Source organism: Corvus brachyrhynchos, unplaced genomic scaffold (assembly GCF_000691975.1).
Source record: "Corvus brachyrhynchos isolate BGI_N302 unplaced genomic scaffold, ASM69197v1 scaffold10, whole genome shotgun sequence".
In the NCBI taxonomy this organism is placed as follows: domain Eukaryota; kingdom Metazoa; phylum Chordata; class Aves; order Passeriformes; family Corvidae; genus Corvus; species Corvus brachyrhynchos.
In genome coordinates this window covers 5066715-5084518 of record NW_008236180.1, presented here as the reverse complement: position 1 = coordinate 5084518, position 17804 = coordinate 5066715, and the positions used below count along the sequence as shown (strand labels likewise).

General features: G+C 43.5%; 2 long non-coding RNA genes across 3 annotated transcripts in view; one reads left to right on the top strand and one right to left on the bottom strand.

The window, feature by feature from the left end:
• LOC108446730 overlaps positions 1-17804 on the bottom strand; it is a 33064-nt gene that overhangs the window by 9911 nt on the left and 5349 nt on the right. For both annotated transcript variants that reach the window (XR_001862029.1, XR_001862030.1), the window contains exon 2: positions 1-1527. This exon is cut by the window's left edge and continues 212 nt beyond it. This is a non-coding gene — a long non-coding RNA (uncharacterized LOC108446730). The remainder of the gene's footprint in view (positions 1528-17804) is intronic.
• On the top strand, positions 1493-11116 carry LOC108446734. The gene is made up of 2 exons (XR_001862032.1): positions 1493-4552; positions 6473-11116. It is a non-coding gene; the product is annotated as an uncharacterized LOC108446734 (long non-coding RNA).

Here is a 17804-nt window from a genome sequence, read left to right as displayed (position 1 = left end):
AAAAGAAAGAAGCCTTGTTGCTTCCAGGCTTTCTGCAGAAGGCTTGAGCAGCTCCAGTGCCAACCCTTATAATATTGCTACAGTCAGACATAAAATCTTAATGCACAATAGTGCCTTGGATCTCACATTCTTCTGAAAAAGGTGAGTCCCCAGTAGTAAATGAAATATTAAACATTATTAAATATGAAACAGCTAAACCTGGATTCCATTAAAATGAATCTTTCATGGTTTTCCTGGTTTCTTTTTCCCATTCCTTTTTTTTTTCCCCAGGGACCGCAGCGATCTCATGAGCTTTTATGTGTCCTTTTAAAGGCAGAAAAATCACAGATAATTTAAGTGTATTCTATTCAGATTTATTTTAGCCAGAAAACAAATCAAGGCAGTGAAACTCTCACTTGGTCGCGTCTCTCTGACTGAACTATTCAGCAGTCAATATCAAAGGCTCACCTAAAGATACTCTTGTAATGCCTGCTGACATGTGCCACCTATTTAGAAATCTTGTACCCAGTTACACACTCTACTTTCATTTAGAATGGCTTTAATCTTCCACCATACACTAAAAAAACACGCTCTTATTACATAGGATGCATTTTGAGCTGGTTTTGCTGCTCCTGCAGGTTTTCTGGGAGTTAAACTCTGTCTGAGTGCCCACATGGGAGCTGGCAGCTGGGCATCAAAGGGAATGTCTGGGAGAAAAAATCTGGGATTTTACAGAGCCGCCCTTAGATTGGCTGATGACACAAACTTGACTGAGAGTGTGACTGCACTGGTAGCACAGGGCAGTCAACAGGACAAGCCAGGACTCAATATCATCACTGTATTTCATGACTGTAGTATTTGCACCTCAAAATTTGTAAATATATGGCAATCTGTGAATCTCTGGTGCTGGAGCAAACCAAAGGTATGTCCTTCTCATGACATGTATGTATGTCCTTGCTTTCAGAATTTAAGCCCTTTCTGCTATTATTAACTTCCGTATTTGAAAAGGGTTGGTAGAAATTTTGAGAAGAGGATGGGAAAAAGAGCTCTTGGTCTTGCTAAGAGGATGCCAGAGCCTGAATCTGTGTGAGAGCATTCCCTGGCTCTGGCTGGGAGACTGCTGGATCAGGCTGGGTCTGGTGGGAGGTTGCATCTCCAGCGCACACCTTAATTCTTGACTTGCTGCTGCAAAACATGCATGAATTAATCTGCAGACACATTTCTGGACTGGAAGGCAATAAGTACTAAGAAAGACAACTTAAAATGGCAAGGAAGGTAGAAGGCCATTAATTATTCATGACTACTGTTCCATTTTGTGCAAAAAGCCTTTCTGCCTTGCTTTCCATTTTGCTTTGCTTGGGTCACTTCTGAGGCCCAGCAAAGGAGATTTAAATGGACTCTCCACCTCAGGAGCTCGTGCTGATGGTTCCCTTGCACCCAGCTGGGTTTTGCATCTCTCCCTCCAGGAATTCAGCAGAGTGGGGTCCTGCAGCAAAGTGGGAAAATCCACACTCTGCCCTGGTTCAGAGTGTGCCATTTTTCAGATTTCTGAAAAAAAAAAAAAAAAAAAAAGAACAGTAAATGGTACAAGGTTATTTTCTGTATTTAAATACGCTAATATTTTCTTTTGGTGTGGTTCTGCATCAGCTGAGATGGCAAGAGCATCCCACCAGCAATGGCCTTCTGGCAGCCTGACCAGAACATACGCTCTTGGTCTGGTTTTGTGAGGGCTTTTTTTGCTTTTTTCTGGCCTGACACCCTTGGAATAGAGAGCAGCGACTCCAAACTGCATTATTTATTTATTTTAATGAACTGCCTTTGGCCAGCTCATGTTTGCACCACAAAGATTTCAGATTGCCTCAGAGCACCAGAAAACATGCTGCAAACTGCTATGAAGCTGAGACACGAACATGTCAAATAAGTGATCCACATGAGAGTAGATAGACATGACATTTAGTAATCATCTTTCTTGGACAAAATGGGGCATTGCTGTCACTTTAAGTAAATCTCAGTCAAATTTCTGGCATTTTACCATAGGGGAAGCAGAAGGCATAATAGTAAATTTCTCTTTAAAAAATATAAAAGATCAACCTTGGGAAAAAAATATGGTTGCCACAATTTAAGGTGCAATACCTCATCCTAGCTCGGCCAGCCGTTTCCTGGCTGCTGATATCAATATGTCACTCCTAATGTTTACTGATGTTCACTTTATAAATTACTTTTCCTCACTGTCAGAGTATCTGTCACTGGCTTCTCTTCCCCCTCTTTGCCTCTCATCCCCTTTAATAAAGATTAATATCTTTGAGGTTAAGTAAAAAGATCACATACTACGTAAATCACACACATAGGTCTGATATTTAAAAAAAAGATGAACATGTAATTGCTGAGATTATGTGAGCAAATTGGGTAATTCCTGGCCTAAATGAACAGAGTTGGCTTTTGTGGGATCAGTTAATCTAAGTGCACATTCAAATAAAGAGTATTTTGTGCAGGCATTTGAGCTTCTGAAGGTTCCACTGTTGAAGAAGTGTAGATGTTCAAAGCAAAAATTGGTGAGTTTAACTTCTACAGCTTCTCTGAAGTTTCAATATGTTTAAAAGACATGCAGAATGGGGATTCTCTAAAAATGTGGCGCACTGGCTTTCCATATTTATAGTCCACCAGTGACTTCTATATTAAATGGTTTCAGTCTATGAGTCCAAACAAGATTTTTCAACCTGTCACTCCTGCAGCTCAGCCTGGTACATGAAATGCTAAACATGTTCAGGGTGCTTTGTACATCTTCCTTGACAAACACCTGCAGTAATGACTCCAGAATGAATATTTAGCTGGCAATTTTATGGATGAAGCACAAACCAGTTATTTTGGCTTTGCAATGCTAAGAGCAGTGAACGTGCACTTGGTTTTTAAACTGCAAGATGCAGCTTGGAAGACACAGTGAAGGAGATGATGGACCCTTCATATAAACTATGATCCAAGTAAGGTTTGCCTGGCTAGGAACTGCAGGATTAGACCAAAACATAGGATCATACCTATGTACCAAAACCTACAAGATCAGAATAAAACAGCTGCTGGAGAGGTCAAACTTAGGCTTATTTTTCTGACCACTGCCTTTGCTGTGCATGTAGGACAATTTTGTGGTAAGGGTGGAAGATACAGATTCATGGTCCAATGCAGACACTTCCTGCAGACTTCCCAGCCAGGCTCCATGGGGCAGACCTAATAAAGCAGGCAACATCTCAAAAGGGATTTCAGCCCTTCTTCCTGATCTATTAACCTGAAGTCCTTCCCTTTTTGGCACTCCAGCTTTGGTGTTTGAGCTCTCTGATACCCTCAGCAGTAATTCTGCATATCCTCAGATTTACAGCAGTTCTGGTGTGGCCGAGCCACTCAGTTTGTGGTTTGTACATCTGACCCATTGGGAATTTGCACACAAAGGCTCTTCTGCTCTCTTCCAGGCACTGGAATTTCTCTGAAAGTGGTGGAGACTGAGCACAGGACACTGGAGATCCAGGTCTTGTGTTGTCTGGGAGGCCCCAGACCCACCTTGTTGCACAGGGCAGCATCTTCTTTTCTGCACTGTGGGTGTTTTGCATTTTGCATGGTTGTGTGTGGATGTGATCTGGCTCCTCTCCATCTTGCCCCTTTGAGAAGCATCCCTGGAAATGGAGAAAACCCTGAGTTCATGCTGGATCAGGAATGGAGCATGAAAAGGGTTGCAGCTTTGATGAAGACACTTCCTTAGGAGTGGAGCATTTTGGTTGTGTTTTGTTTTTTATCCAGAAGCAGTTTGACATAAATTGTTGGATTTAACCCCTAAACTCTGAGTAAAACCCAACTCCAGATGTCAAAGGTGACATCCCTGTCAGTGCCCAAACCACAGCCTCCTCTTTGAGCAGGTACATTTTGCTGTGTTGTGAACTCCAGTTCAGGGAGAACTGCAGTTCCTGGGTCTGCAGGGATGGGACAGTTTGAGAGGCAGATCTCATGCAAAGGACACTGATGGTGCTCTTTAGATTCACACAAAACCTTCCAGCTATTGGCAAGCTACAAAAAAAGAGTTGGTACCAAAAGCCAGTTCCTGAAGGGAGAATTGTGTGTGTTATTCCTCTCCAGTGCACCGACAAAACTAATGTGCTCAGAAGATGACTCTGAAACTGCCTTTTGTTGTATTTTGTAGGATTTTCTATTTGCAATAACTACCGTGTGATTTTATTTCTAGGAACTAGATTATTTTACAATAAAGGCAAAGAACCTCCAATCATTTTAGCAAGCAAAGAAAAAACACCTCTAAACGTTCCAAGAATATTACAAAACATCCTAAAACCAACTTAGTTTTCACTCACATGATTGATATGTGCACTATTTTACTGCACAACACTGTTTTTCTTACACAGAATTGTTTCTTTCAACTATAGCTAACTTGATTCTCTGTGTAGCAGGATCTGAGGCCAGTAAACCATGAAGAAATTTTACACTGCAGACTGCAGCAAGCAGAGGTCTCTCTAGTGAAGGCATTATTTTACAAAATGATGGATGTGCATATTTATTTGCTCTGTGACTTCCGCGTCAGGTTTGTCATATTTCCTCAAATTACTAGTTAAACCAAGGTTTTGAGTTTTGTTTTGTTTTTGTTTCTGCTGAAGCCTGAAGGCTCAATATACCTTATAAAAATCAAGCTGTAATTTATCTGCTCCATAGATCATGTGTAACAATAATCACTCTGGAGTCTGTGCCGGGTTTGGATGTCTGGCTTTGTTGGAAGAGATGTATGAAGTGAACAAAAAGCTTCCTGATTTTCATACTCTGCAATAAACCTGAAATATGGAGAGAAGTGAAACATGTATTTAAATTAAACCGAGGAATCATGACAAAGAAGGAGTACAGAGAAATACACTCACACCCAGACACATATTTCGCAATGACACAGTATTATTTCTCCTACCAGATGGACCTCTACAAGTTCTGTGCACTCCATGTTGCAGACATTCAGCAATCCAGGCAGTGAAACAATTTTCACCCTCAACTTGGACTTACCAGAACAGTGAATTGTTAACTTGCATTTTGCAGGGATAAAAATCTTTGCCAACATGAAAACGTAGGGACCCCCAAAAGGGTTCGTACTCGCAGGCACTGCCTGCAGTGTTTAAGTGCTACTTCACTCGGAATTCACTGCTCAGTGTTACTGCTTATTTCACATACATATGGGTAATTTTGGAAAGGCCACGAGAAAACCTCAGAATCTTTTTCTAGGTGTTTGCAAAAATAATAATAACAACAGGCTAAAATTATTAGCTGACCAACCCCGCCATATACAAACAGAAAACTCACTGAAGATTATCGTAGCTTTAATCCCCTCCACACTCACCCCCACCTCTGGGGAAGGCAGGGAATAATCATAATACATTGAAATATTTTTATTGCCCGGGGTGGGCAGTGCCTCCCACAGCCAAACTGCCTTTTGCAAGGCATTTCTCTCCTTGTTTTGTTTGTCACAACACCGAGAGGATACGTGATTCATGTTGCACCTCCCCGTGTGGGGATGCGGAGCGGGTGCGAGACTGTGCGAGGCGCCTGCCGGGGCCACGCGCATCCCTCGTCACCGCACGGGTTAATCAGCAGCCAGGCTCTGTCACCGCCGGGGCCCCAAGGAAGCCAAGCACTGGGAAAAGATTTCTGGTCCATTGGCTGTAGGAACACAGAGCTGCAGCAAGGCCCCGGCGTGAGGAAGAGAATGCAATTTTAAAATTAATTAATTCTCTGCGATGAACTTTGTCGGAGAGCTGCAGCCCCGCTCTGGTTGGGGAGGGGGGGTACCTCCTCTGCTCCCCAGACAATGCCATGCCTGGGACTGGGTGGGTAAAACACATCCTGGGAGGCATTTCCAAAAGCCCAGTTTCTGGTCAGTCTGCAGCCTGAGTTACAGGGCAAATCTGATTCTGCCTGCAGCTCCCCAAATTCTCTCTTGTCTTTTTTTTTTAAAAAAACCCTAAATTGCTGTGGCACCGCCATTAAGAGATCCACCAGAAGCCTGGAAGAAGAGATTAGCACATACCAGAGTGACAGGGCTGCTGGGAAGGGGAAAAAATAGACAACATCAGTGCAATGTACCATTAAAAGTATGGAGTGACAGATGACAGTTGGTCTGTGATGGGGTGATTCAGCTAAATGGTAAACAGAAGGGCGAATTCTGATCTCGCTTATGCCAACATAAACCTTGGGCTGCAGAGGAGCTGCTTCGCGTCTCTAGGACCAGAGTGAAGCCCATACAAGCTGTGACTCAGCCAGATAATCTCTGACAACTGTTAGCACCGTGGTAAATATGGCAACGTGGCAGGCTGGAAAAGGGGCTAAAAAAAGTTTTGCTTCCACACTTCCAAAACGAAATGTTTCAGAGGTTTTTTATCTCAGAACGACGTCTAAAATCTTGGTAGCAGTAATAGAAGTGGTTGAGAAATATTGAGGTAAAACATGTTGGGGTTTTTTTTTTCAGGTTGGATGAAATATTTTGACTGAGGCCAAATTAATGAGGTTGCTGAGCCAATGGAGTGAAAAGTCAGTTATCCCCATAAATTCCAGTCCCTCCGGAGTGGACCTGATGGACACTGTGCTCAACCATTAATGGTGATGTGGTGGACAGACACTAACTCATGTCTGCATGAGATACATGAGGAAAGGCTTTTAAAAAGAGGTATTTGCTAAGAGAATGTTGAACATTTGTTTTTGCTTCAAAAACACATTTTCAAAGAGAGGATCCCATCCAAAACATATGTTCCCTCCCTGTGTGGGCAGGCGTGCAAACACTAACGTGGGACCCAGCAAACTGCAAAGGAGAGCATGGAAGCCAAAGCTAAAACTCCCATCTCACTGCTGAGGCTTCCTCGTGATAAAGCTGCTGCTCTCAGGTACTGGCACCAAGAAAAGGGTGGGTTGGGCCTGTCCTGGCTCCTGGATGTCTGAACCCACTTGTCCCTTCACCCATTGGCACCATCTGGCACCACATTGTTTGCATTTGGTAAATGACAATGTAAAAACTATCGGGATGTGAACCTGTGCCACACTGCTGTTCTGATTAAGAGAATAAATTCCCTTCTTTCTTTCCATGGCTTCACTTTGTGAGGTATTGGTATTTTAACTTCAGTCCGCACAGCGCCTTGTTTCACCAGCAAGCTACTGTGGTATCTGCAGAACTGCAAATAAGCCATTTCTCATGGAAAATGTTGAATTTTTCACATTTTAGCTGATCTGAAAGGCACCTATGCACAGAGATATGGAGATCTGAAACACATCATCCTTGGTGGGAAAGGCCATGAGAAGGGACTGTCCCATGGGGAGGCTTCTATGGCAGCTGCATCACCCTCCAATGCTTTAGGAAATTTAGCACCACTCAGTGTCATTTAAGATTTGGGGAAAAGTTTTGTTTTCCCCAAATCTTAAATCAAATTGCTTCCTCCTGTGAGCCCGACTCGAGGTAGCAGTGAAAATGGGTCTAGAAAATAAAGCTCTGCACCTTATATAGGAAAGCTACCAGAAATATATGGATTGTGGAATTACTCTTTGCTGAGAAGGGAATTCAGATTTTATTCCTCCTATTGCGTTTTATTTCTTGTGTCATTACAGAATACACAAGCAGATTATTCCCCAACCACAAAACAGTTGCAGCGAGATGCTGCAGTTGAAAAGAACAAAACAGGCAACAGTTCAACATTCTCAGTTAAGATCATTATGATACTATTAATGGATATTAATTTCTGTTTATTTTACAAATATTGGGAAACTAGTTTTCAAATTCACACCTCACCAAATGCTTTACAACAATGATTTGTTTCATTAATTTTATCAGCTGCATGCCTTGTTTTTTTATAGCATGTTCTTTGCTGAGAGACATTAATCTGATGGAGCATCCTAAGAGCCTGTGCAGAGGATCCAAGCTGATAAATGTTGGTGCACAGGCTGCCCACCACTGTCAGTTTTTCAATTTGCAGTGTAGTTGGGGCACATAATAAATTTCTGGGGGTTTTATTTTTATTTTACAGAAGCCTTGAAATTTTCCTGTGCATATTTTCTCACTGTTTTATCATATATATGAGCCCTCAACATCCAAATGTCAAATTCTGTGTGATATGGGTTAGGTAATAAACCCTATGGCATTATTTTTAGAATACCTATAAAAATAACTAACACAGTTTAAAGTCATGTCTTAGTTAAATATTCAGTGTAGAATTGGTTTCTAGCTGAATTCAGTAGCCACTATTTCTGAGTTTCTCACTAATAAATATAAAATGCTAATGGAAAGTGAACAGGAAAATATTCTGCATATGCTAAATTGACCTTATATTCAAAATGCAAAAATGCTTATGGCACGTGGTTAAAAAAAAATAAAGTGGGTTAATGCTTACACCTGGAGAACAGTGAAGAAGAATAGTGAACTCTAAAGAGAGCAGTGCACACATCATTATTTAAAATATTTTCCTTAGTTTCTCAAGGTTTACAAAATGTCATGGCTTTCTCTAAAATGGCAAGAGCAGAGAGAGGCAGCCAACACTAAATTCTATTTCTGATTTTGATCCAGACTCCTTCTTCCTGCCTGTTTCTGGAGGATGCTCTGGAGCTGAGTGTTGCAGTGTTACCCCAGTGCCCCTGTACCCATCTCAGGGATGGGCAAGTGGCCCAAGGGAGCAGAGTCAGGTCCCTCCAGTGACACCAGCTCCAGGCCAGTCACATCTGGCACACAGATCATGCAACACTCACGTGCCAGGAGTTTTACAGCCCATTTATCAGGGGGTTGCCCACATCCTTACACCTCCCAGGTGATGAACTCCTCCCCAGAAGGAGCAGGAAGCAGGACTGGAGGTCTGCACAACCTTCCTCCGGGTCAGGGCATGCCCTGGGTGAGGGTTTTACAGGCTGAGTGGAATCCCAAGTGGCTTTTGCTCTGCTCTTCCCTGTCAGTCTGCTGTGAATGCTCCCCTGGATGCTGAATTCCTCTGCTGAAAACTGGAGATGGAGCTAAAACTCACGCGCTGGGATTGGACCTCCTGCCACTGCACTGAATCTGGGGTCTGTCGAGCACTGCCAGTGGTGGAGCAGTGCAGGAATGGCAGTGGGGAAACACTACAACAACAAATGGGTGCTACTGCATTCCCTCCCCTCCCTCCCAATCCCTGGGCCAAATTTCTTTATTCCTTTCAATGCAACTCAAAACCAATGAAGTCAATAGAAAAACCAGTTAACCAGACCCTGACTCAGCCCTTGGTTTGCTTAATCTCCCGTGCTGTGGAGTTAACCCATGACACACTTTAGTTTACCTTCATGTCTTTCCCCTGAGTAGACAGAGAATCCTATTTTTCATATTTGTTTCCCTGGACCTTGGCCAGCTGAATAGAGGTCAAATACGTCAAGCTGGGTCTAAACTACAGGAAAAAAATGAGCTGCATTTCAACCTTTTTCTCTAGCAGAGTGACAATATAATTCATGTTTATATTCCTGCCTTCACCACCGTCCTGCTGTTTGACCTTGGTGAAGTCACTTCATCCTTTTGGACCTTCATTTCTCCTCCAGCTTGTTCCTTTTGTCTTTAGACTAATATGGGGCAAAAAATAAACAAATATCTACGGGGTAAAACATGGCTTAGGCAGTGCATTGGCAATGTTACGACAAAGTGCTTCCACCTCCTGGACTTGAGGTCCAGGCAGAAGTTATGGAAAATAATACCAGCATAAATTCCAAGCATGGGATAAACATAAAGCAATGTGCTGTCCCCATGCATGCCATGGGTTTTCAGCATTGCCACCCAGATTAGCAGGCAGCTCTCTGGTGCACAGCAGCACCGTGCCCACTAATTCTGCCATGCAGCAGGAAAAGCTGGTTCTGGTGAGACTAGGAGCTGTGCAAATGTGAAATGCCTTCAGCTGAGTGAAACTCCCATTTTTATGGAGATATTTGGCTGCCTTCAGATCTAATTTCAGGATCCAAACTCCCCAATTTCCCCATAAGAATGTGTTCAAACATTGCTTGACTGCTATTCTCCCTTGCTCAGAGCTGGGAAGTCATCACAACTGATGAGGAGTCGTTATAAAGTTGACAATTTGCCCCTTCCCTTTGAAAACCCAATTCTGCAGAGCTTCATTCCTTTCAGCCCACACTGACTCTCATCCAAAGCCTTCCCTGCTGCTCAAAAGAAACCTGAAATTTCCCAACTGCAGGATTAAACTCATCCTCACCCCCTCCAAACAAACAAACAAACAAACGACTAAAGAGGGAAGAAATTATCTCTACAGTAGGGAGATGAATGTAAAGAGCTTATATGTTAATCATTAGCAGAAAAAAAAATCCCAACTGAAGTCAGAAGGAAAGAAAAGAAGAGATAAAGGGGAAATACAGACACTGGAAGGGAAAAAAAGGTGAAAGCAGGAGAAACAAAGTGCCGCTACCAAGAGTGTTGTTTGTCTGCTCTGTTAGAGCGGCCAGAGCCCTGTCCAGACTGGGCGAACAGAATGACTCAACTTCTAAACTCCCGGCAATTCCTGCAGTGCGTCCCCTGGGTCCCAGCTCTCCCACACCCCCTGGGTGGGGGTCACCCTGTGCTCTGCCTGGCAGGAACCCTGAGAGCTGGGAAGGAGGGAGGGAAGGAGAGAGGGAGGGCAACCCAAACCCAGCACCCCCCTGTGCCCTGCGAGCCCGTGATCTCCTTTATATCCATCACTTACTCAGCCATTCCTTTCTCCCCGTGATGACCACTTGCAAAATAAAGGTAAATGTCTTGATATTTATTATTGTATTTTAATTTTTTTTTTTTTTTTGGTATCCCTGGTCTGGAAGGAGTTAAAGTCATTATCTCCTCGATGTCCACCGCAGCACTCCATCCCCGCTGAGCTCCATCAGAGCTGCCGGGGCAGTGGCAGCGGTGACTTCACCTCCGTGCGTCGCAGCCTCGCGCGGTGCCCAACTGCTGGAGTTTGCTAATTTGTGTGTTTTCACTCGAGGCCTGCTGATTCAATCATTTTAAAGATGCCCATTTCTTCCAAGCCAGGGATTTTATGACTCTAAGGATTAGAAGCTGTTATCCCAACAAACCCTGGAGCTCTATATATTCTGATTTTATGGTAAGCTTCACTAATAAACTGTTTAAAACATATGCTAATTGTGTTTATTGTATTCTTTAATTATCATATGTATCATTAAAGATGTACTATCCCGTTTGGAATCCTAATACCTAATGCCCTCCTTTTATTTATTTATTTTCCTTTTTTTGGTATCATTTCACAGTACTGCATTACCTTAAAAAAAAAGAGGGAGGAATTGGAAATACAGATATATATTTTAACAAGGAAGCTTATTTTCAATTTTCATTGCTTATTTAAAAGTAGAGTCTTTGAATTTAATTTGAAATCTCTCTCATGAAGAAAGGCAGGCAGGGAATGACATAACAAAACATGGCATTTTGTCTCTGTGCATTTTATTCTTTAATTCTTTTTTAAAATACGCCTCCCTATCATCTCCTGTGTTTAGTTTTCTGTTTTCAGACTGCTCAAAATGATAATTTTGAGCCAACCCAGCTGAGTTGGGTTACAAAAGATCAGAATAATTGTCCCCTCATTTTTGTTATATCTCATTATTCTTATCATACATACACACACTCACACACACACCCCAGCGTGTGCATAATAAATAAGGGTGTATTATGTATATGTACATGCACCCATGTATACAAATGTATATTCACACTAATTGTGCTCATTTTTTACCCATTAATGAGGAGTTGTTTTTGCCAAATAGAGTTACCCACCATCCGAGCTGTGTGAGCAATTTTCACTATTTTGAAGCCTGATCTTGATCCTGAAAGCTGTTTTATCCTGTTGCTTTAAAATGAGGGTGCCCCAGCACAATAAAAGCCTGGATTCAGGAAATATTCCCCTCTCCTGACTTGCCCCCAACAGCCAGAACAATGTCCCCCAGCCCTGGTTGCTGTTGATGGCAGTGGCCTGCCCTGATTCCTATACTGCTTTTATTATTTTCATTTTTTTTCCTTTTTCACTTGGGAAAATGAACTGACATCAACATGGGGCATTTTGCTCATTGCTGAAAAAGAAAACAGCAATAAAAAATCCCAGCTTTTTTCAGCTGCGCAAGCCAGGGGAAGGGCAGGAAGACGCATGTGCAGCGAGATCAGTCCGTGGTCATCAATACTGCAGACGAGAATAATAAATATGTGCAGGCACACGACAGAAAAACACGGCCACACTCATTTCTGCACTCATATGCTCCAGCTCAGACCTTTAAGTTCTTTCCCCCCCCTCCATATTTGAGGAACATCCTGGGAAAAACACGATTATCCCAACAGAGGGTTTTGTTTTGATGAAAAGGGATGAAGCTGCTGGGCTGCTTTGCTGCTGACATAGTGGAGGATTTGCTCTCAGGAGTTTATCAATCAGATTTTTTTATTTTACTTGAAGAATGTTTCCTTTAGATACCAGATGTTAATGTCACCTCATGAATGAAACCGCATCTGCAAATTGAATAATGTCATTTGCATTCACTCATTCTAAATAACATTGAAAAGTGGCAATGCTGCATGTGGTGAAAATTTTTTTCCAGGCAAAAGAGACTCTGCTTTGGTATCCAAGACATGATAAAACACTGGGATTTGGATTCTTTAATAAACTCATTAAATAAGTGTAGTATTGGGGCAAAAACTTAAAACCCATGTAACTTTGGTTCCTAAATAATGGCAACCCTCAGCCTAAGCATCCACATCACATAATACAGAACCTAATGTCAGGTCAGGTTCTCTTTACAGGGGTGATGGGTGAATTTGGGACAAGCTGCCTGCATAGGTGTTGGCACTTTTCACTTGCTGGGATCCCTGAGGACAGGCTTAATTGTTTGTTTTGTCTTTCTGAAGATGTAACCCGTTGTTGGTTTGACATCCCAGCCACAGGTGTGCTTCAAGCTGCAGGAAGAAATAGCAGATTGTATCCTGTCAAAACAAACCCACTGTGGTTAGAGACATCTCAGCCCATGGCTGATTTTATCCTGAATTCCATGGGTGTAATATTTGGGGTGTTGGTGTGTCTGGGGGGCCCACAGGGAGCACATCCTCCCTGCCTGCACCAGCCCAGCCAGCACAGCTCTGCCCTTGCTGCAGGCCCTGGAAATGATCATTTTGCACAGCCCCACACAAATTAAAGCATCGCCATCTCTCCCTATTATATTAATGGATTTTATGCTACTTTTTAAATTACACTGTTTTCAAACAGGAATACATTTGAATGTCAGACTCTAATACCCAAATATAAATGTCAAGACCTCTGTACTTCTCCGGCATGTAGGAACTAATTTAATCATCTCAGTGAAACGATTTCAGTTCAGACAATCACTTTGTTCGAGTGGAAGGGTTATGAAGAGGGTGCACAGCCACGGGAAAGTGCTTACACACTATTTAGGGCCTTGCTTTTTTTAGAGAAAGAAAACCAAGATGGGCATTTGTGCAAGAGTGGAAATTCCCAGCCCCTGCCCAGCTGATGGCAAAGGAGGTAATTGCACTGCGGGCTCAGAAAAATGATGCGCAGCACCGAGGAATAGCAAATGCTCATTTATTGGAGAAAAGAAGGGGAGGGAGCAGTGATGGAAAATGATTTTTTTCCCCCTGTGTCTGAAGAATAAAAAGAACCATCTTGTGAAATCCAGGCTGCCTGGTCAGTGAGTGCTGCTAGGCTCCCGAGTGGGTTATCCCATTGGCTGCGCACACGGAAACCACGGACATGGGAGAAAAGCAGCAGCAGTTTTGCATATGGACTGTGGGCCTCCTGCTTCTAAAACTCAGCTTAGACAGCTTCATTCCTCCTTTTTACATATGGCATTTAAAAAAAGGCAAAGGCAGCGCTGGCAGGTTTTATCCAAAGGGTAACTGCTGAACAGGATTGGCAGAAGGAGCTTATGCCCTATGTGGGCCTGCTACCCCCAACATCACAGTACTCCACCATAACTCATGGCTTCTGTCTGTTCTGGGAGGGAGGGAAGTTCCTCCAAAATTTCTGAGGTAGTTCAGATCGGCTCCAGGCCACTGCTGTGCAAAGACTCCCATCAGCAGGCATGCAGTGACTGTATGGGAAAGAGAAAGAAACATCCCAGCTCCTTTCTGGGGTTTCTGGAGGACTGGGGAGGCTTGAGAGGAAGAGGCATAGTCAGAGAAAGATGGGAAAGAGAAAGGGGAAGGGTAGATCAGAGCCTGGAGACATGGGGAAGGGATGGTTAGGGACCCCAGAGTTTATAAATGAAGGACATGCACCAATCCATGTGTGCAAGGAATGTTTGTCCTTTCCCTGGGTGTGCCATCACCTCCTGAGCTGCAGTCCAGCAGCCTGCACGGGAGCGGATCCAGTTCCCGGCGAAGTTGCTGGGAATAAGCACGGATTCAGTGCTGATCGCACTTGCCTGCCTTGAATGTAAAACTTTCAGCCCTAATTCTGTCTTTACAACAAGCAGGATTAAAATCTTTGAACTGAAATAATGTTGCTGCTGTGTCATGCACCCCCGAACAAAACAAGCTGGAGGAATAATCAGGGCTGCAGTCCGTTTTGGAGAGCTTGGGTGAAAGAGGCTTAATTTGTCGTGTTACTTGTTACAATTAGATGCAGTATAGATGATGTCAAGTTATATTAATAGCTCTAAGATTTTCCAAGTGTTGGTACAAAAACTGCCCAGGATTGATAATGAAAACATGCACAGGAGAGCTTTGTAAAACAATCAAAAATCAATCCCATGTGTCAAGCTGAACATATCAACGAGACAGTTTGCAGTCAGAGGGTTTTCTTATGAAGTGCTGTCAACAGTCAATGCTACACTTGTCTGATCCGTCCAGCTCCGCTAAGTGGAAAGATTTCTCTTTATATTAACCCAATAGAAAAGGAAAGGAAAACCAGGAAAATGTAAGCCACGGTAATTCATCTCAAGTATCCTGAAGGACAATTAGCAACAAAGGCTAGCGGTGGTAAGCCTGCTCTTTGGTGGGGTTTGGAGATCCGGGACTGTAATTATTGAGCCATCCCGCTGAATAGCACAATCAATGCTTGATGGCTGCGCCGGTGCGGTGCGGCGGCTAGGGCTCTTGTGTAAATGAAATGTCAGGCTGGGGGAAAAGGGGCCATTGTGTTTACCCGAGCCTGGATTAGCTTTTAGAGAACAATGAATCTGCAATCGACGCAAGACATTTTAATGGTGTTGTCGGGATCTTTCTTAAAAGGAGGTTGGGGTGATGGAGAGGGAGGGAGAACGGCACTGGCGAGGAGGATGCATTCCACCCGTGCTGTGCAGGTGTGCACACATCCAGCCCCACTTCACGGCTTGTCCCAGCTGGACCGTGGTCCTTGGAGTTGGCAGCAGCCACCCAGGATCAGGGCAGTGGAACCACAGTGCAGTCATGCCAGGCTTCACGACTGGCTGGGCAGGTGACAGGTTTTTGCACCCGGCTACACATCTTTCTGCCCAAAGTGCCTTAAGCCTCCCTCCCCTTGCTCCCTCGAGCATGGGTCTTCTGGATTTATAGCCTCAGGGTTTATCCCTCTCCCTCTATCACAGTATTTTCACTCTTTCTCTCCTTCTCTCTCAAAAATAAGCTTCTCCCCAGAAGCATCAAGCTCAAGCTTTTCAGCCCTCCCCTTAAATTCCTGTCTAACTTCTCACGGACACATCTCTATTCTTGTCATGTCTTACTTCCTTCTTTCACAGCAGAAATATTTATCAAACTGTTCTTCAAACCTGCCAGTAGCTTCACTTCCCCCTTCAGTTTTCCCAGCACTGCTCCTTATATTGCAAAATCGTCCCTTATTCCATGCACTGAATGAATATTCCAGCTTCAGCCATGGATGTTCTGGGAGAGTTTTGTGTGGGCACATGCCCAGAGATGAAGGACAGATTTTTGTGGCCATTCAAAGGTATTTGCTAATCTTCTTTTCTCACCAATTGCAAGTATTCCAATCCTGGAGAGTGTTGCTGGGTGGGAAGGTGACAGGTATCCCAATCTCTTGTTTCCAGCCACATGCTGGAAGAGCAAACCTGCACCGCCAAGGGACATATGAAAATTTCCTTTTTGCCCTTGTGTAGAATGTAATGCTCATCCCTCCAGGAATATCAGGGTAAGTAAATACCTGTGGACTACACATTGCTGTGCTTGTTTTTACTACAGGGTGATGAAGCGAATAAAGCAGCCCTGGCTGTGCTAAGCTTGGAGAAGACAAGTGATGACAGGAATATCCAGAGGTTTTGGGAATGCATTTGCTTTCTTTACTCAGGCTTCATTCAAACACATTTTTGCAGCCAACCTTTTCAGTGTTAATGACATGGTGTCCACCCTACCCAGACCCTGCTGACACTGTGGTGTCTGACTCCTGCCACTAAACCCAGAGAGTTTAGTCCCATTTTCCTTCCTCCAGCCCCAGCACCTGCTCAGCCATGGAGCAAACCAAGGCTGGTGGTCTGTGAAGTGCTCGGGGCAGGCACCGAGTCTCACCCGTAAACCACCACCACACACCTCCTCAGAGGAAGGCAAACTCTGCAGATGTAATTGATTAGTAACTATCAGCTAATTGCAGGGTAATCACATGATTATTTTTGCTTTGCAAACTGAATAGTTGCCATGAGATTGGATAATTGTGCGGGGCAATTTTACACGGAGGCACATACGAATGCAGAGTAAAACCAGTCTCAGGGCTGTGTACAGCAGGCAGGGTGATTTCATTCCTTGCAAGTCCAGTGTGCACATCAGTGCATTGTGCGCTTCTCAAGGCATCTTTGAATCCTGTGCTCTAAAGGAGAACCAAAAGATAAGAAATTGCTCTACCAGCATCACTAGAATGAAATAAAATCCCCAAACTTTTGGCAAGGCAGCATCTTGACAGGTCTGCCAGCCCAAAGGGAAGATGCAATGCTCCTGTCCTTTGGAGGAGGGCTTGGGCTGCTCCTCCAGGAGGAGGAGAGGCGGAGGCAGGGACACACTGCAGGAGCACACTCTGCTTAACCCCAGGAACTTGTTTGCCTGCAGCCCACGTAGGCACCACAGCCACAGCCACACCTGCAAATGAGTGCAAAGCATCTCCCTCTCCTCTCAAGGCCTCGTCACAAAACACAGAGATGGTGGTTGGAATAATTTGTCCTTTTGTAGCTCATTAAAATTTTGGTGTTGGCAGGAGAGTCAATCAAATGCTAGCAATGCAACCCAAATATTTTCCCAGATGGGTTGGACATTGTACCAGTAAGCAATTGAAGAAATTATTTTCTCTGTTGGCAGGGTGATTTCAAAGGCACTGTAGTCTCTGAATGTCTCTTAGATGATTAAATATTTCAAGCCATTTTCAATGTCACTGATTCAGATTAATCAAATATTGAAGAGATGGGGTTAAAGCTGGAAGATGTGTTTTCTTTGGCCTCTCAGTATTGTGGCATCAAACCTGTGGGATAAATATTCCACACAAGAGGCCTGTATATTGCAAGTTTAATGGAAGTATGATTGCTTCTCTTGCCAGGGAATCCTAAAGCTTCCTACATGTCAGGATTCCTGCAAAAAACACTGGAACTACTAAAATAGGACCTAACGGGGGAAAAACTCACATCTCAGTGATTCAGAAAAAATAATGTAAAGAACTGGCATACATCTGAATTAAAAAAATGCCTGTATTAATTTCAGTTTGGTATTACAAGACACATTTCTGTGTGAGCCAAGAGCCAGCAGAACGTACATGGGAATATTTTTAGGCTTTATGTAGGAAAAATTAATATAAGAAACAAATGCCACAAGCACATTCATGGATGTACAGGAGGATGGTTTG